This window comes from Marmota flaviventris, chromosome 7, assembly GCF_047511675.1.
Source record: "Marmota flaviventris isolate mMarFla1 chromosome 7, mMarFla1.hap1, whole genome shotgun sequence".
In the NCBI taxonomy this organism is placed as follows: Eukaryota; Metazoa; Chordata; class Mammalia; order Rodentia; family Sciuridae; genus Marmota; species Marmota flaviventris.
In genome coordinates this window covers 67501-70000 of record NC_092504.1, presented here as the reverse complement: position 1 = coordinate 70000, position 2500 = coordinate 67501, and the positions used below count along the sequence as shown (strand labels likewise).

The 2500-nt window shown below is 75.8% G+C and overlaps 2 non-coding genes across 2 annotated transcripts in view; both read left to right on the top strand.

The window, feature by feature from the left end:
- Nucleotides 1–921: 921 nt before the first annotated feature.
- On the top strand, nt 922–1074 carry LOC139706606 (5.8S ribosomal RNA). Its single transcript, XR_011708230.1, has one exon. It is a non-coding gene; the product is annotated as a 5.8S ribosomal RNA (ribosomal RNA).
- Nucleotides 1075–2389: 1315 nt separating this feature from the next.
- LOC139706588 (28S ribosomal RNA) overlaps nt 2390–2500 on the top strand; it is a 4746-nt gene continuing 4635 nt past the window's right edge. The window contains exon 1 of the ribosomal RNA XR_011708212.1: nt 2390–2500. This exon is cut by the window's right edge and continues 4635 nt beyond it. This is a non-coding gene — a ribosomal RNA (28S ribosomal RNA).

The window sequence follows — 2500 nt, the reverse complement described above, 5'->3', positions numbered from 1 at the left end:
AGCCGCTCCCCCGGTCGCGGTCGGGACGCGACCCGCGGCGCAGTCTCTCGGGGCGCCCGTGCGTGGGTGTGTGTGGCGCGCGCGGCGGTGTTGTGTCGTCGTGGTCGCCGTCGGGGCGCGGCCCGCGCGGGGAAGCCCTCCGGGGTGTCCCCCGCGAGGTGGTCGGGTCCCGTCGGCGGCGCCGGCGGCCTCGCCGCCGCCTCCTGACGGCCCGCCCTGGACGGCGTTCCGCCGTCGCGGGTGGGTAGCGCTGTGGTCCTCGCGTCCGGCCGGGGCCGGGGTCGGCGTCGGTTCCCGGCGTTGGGCGGTGGGGGCTCCGCCTCCCCGCGGCAGAGTGCGCTCGTCCCGTCCCCCCCCTCTCCAGGTACCTAGCGCGTCCCGGCGCGGAGGTTTAAAGACCCTCAGGGGCGTCGCCCGTCCCCCTTGGTGTGTCGGGGGAGACGGGCCCGTGGGGAGCCGTGGGAGGGCCCGGCCCGACCTCTGCTCCCCCAGACTCCGCCGCCCACCCCCGGTCGGGGTGCGTGCCGCGTCCCGCCGCTGGCGGCCGCCGGGAGGGGGTGCCCGGCGGTCCCTTCGCGGCGGGCGTGTGTGCCGCTCCGCGCCGGCGGGGGGGGTGGTGGGAACCCCCGGGCGCCTGTGGGGCCCGTTCCGTGCGCCCGGCCGTGCCCCGGTGCGGTCCTGCGGCGCCGGGCGAGCCCCGTCGTGGAAAAACCTCTCGACCACCACTGGGTTTCTGTTCTGGTACCCTCGTGTGCTTGGCCGGCCGGGAGGCAAGCTCTCTCTCCCTCTCTCCCTGTCTTCGCGCTCCGTGCGCCTTGGCGGCGGGGTTGTGGGGGACTGTGGGGTGGTGGGGGGAGAGCCCGTGCCGCGCCAGGACCAGCGGGAGAGGGCCCTCGTGGCCCTCCTTCCGAAACCTCATACGACTCTTAGCGGTGGATCACTCGGCTCGTGCGTCGATGAAGAACGCAGCTAGCTGCGAGAATTAATGTGAATTGCAGGACACATTGATCATCGACACTTCGAACGCACTTGCGGCCCCGGGTTCCTCCCGGGGCTACGCCTGTCTGAGCGTCGCTTGACGATCAATCGCCCCCCCGGGGGTTTGGCTCTTCAGCCTTGCCCCCCCCGCGGGATGGCGCGGCTGGGGGTTTTCTCGCAGGGCCCGCCTCGGGACCTACGTCCCCCTAAGTGCAGACCCTGGCGGTCGGTTGGCGGTGTGCCGCTTCCCCCCCCCGCCCCTCGGTGGTTGGGGGGGGTCGTATGGTCTGTGGCCGCCGTTGCCGCCCGCCGGCCCGCCCGCCGCCACCTGCGAGTGGAGGCCAGAGAGGAGGAGAAGGGTGCGCGGTTGCTTCCGGTCGGTCCTCGTTCTGCCCGGTTGACGGGTCGCCGTCGGCGCGCGGTCGGTGCCGCCCGCGGCGAGGGTGTCGGGTGTGTCGTGAGGGAGAGCAGCGCTGGTGCGCGCCGGTCCGCGTCCGGGTCGCCGTCCGCCCCCGACGGCGGCCCGCCCGTGGCGCCGGGCCGGTCGCCCCCGCTGCTTTTCCCCGCGTCGCGCCCCCGCCCTCCGCGGAGGCCTCCCGCCGCCGCCGCGCGGCCCGGGCTGGCTCGGACGTTCCCCGGTCGCTGGCCGCGTGCCCGCGCCCGCCCCGCCGGGGTGGGGCTCGCGCCGCGGGGGAAGGCGCGCGTGTGGCCGCGCCCCGGGGGATGCGTGCCCCGGCGGCGAGCCGCGGGACGCCGCGGTGTCGTCCGCCGTCGCGCGTTTTCCCTCCCGGGTTGTGGACGCGCCGCGCCGCTCCCCCCGCCGTGTCCCTCCCGCGCCGGCTCCTTCGCACGGAGCGGGCCAGCGGCGGCGGGGGAAGGAGGTCGGAGCGAGCTCGCGAGGCTGTCTCCCGGTCTCGGCGCGCGTGCGGGTGGAGGCCCGCGCGGGCGGCGTCGCTTGTGTGTCGGTGTGCGCTTGGCCCTCTTTCGGCGGGGGTTGGGTCGGGGGCGACCGCCGGGTCCCGCCGCGCCCCGCTTCCCCGCCGTGTGGGCCTCCCGTCCGTCGCCGGCTCCCGCGTCGCCGTCCGCCCCTCCGCCGCGCCGCGCCGGGCCGCGCCGGCCGCCCTCGCCCTCGTTTCTTTTCTCCTCCGCTCCCGGTGGGGCGCCTCCTCCCGGAGGCCGGCGGCCCGTGCTCTTCGTGCGCCCGTCCCCTTCTCCTTCCCCCCCACCACCGCCTCGGCGCGGGTGGGAAGCGGGTGGGCGGGCGTCGTGGGCCGGCCCTCCGTCGGTCCTCCCTCTGTCCCTGCCGTTCGTCTCTGTGGGCTCGGGCGGGCCCGAGTGTCGTTTCTCTCGGGGGAGGAGGAGCCGAGCCCGAACCCCGGCTCCACGCACCTCCTCCGCCCTCTCGGATCCGCGACCTCAGATCAGACGTGGCGACCCGCTGAATTTAAGCATATTAGTCAGCGGAGGAAAAGAAACTAACCAGGATTCCCTCAGTAACGGCGAGTGAACAGGGAAGAGCCCA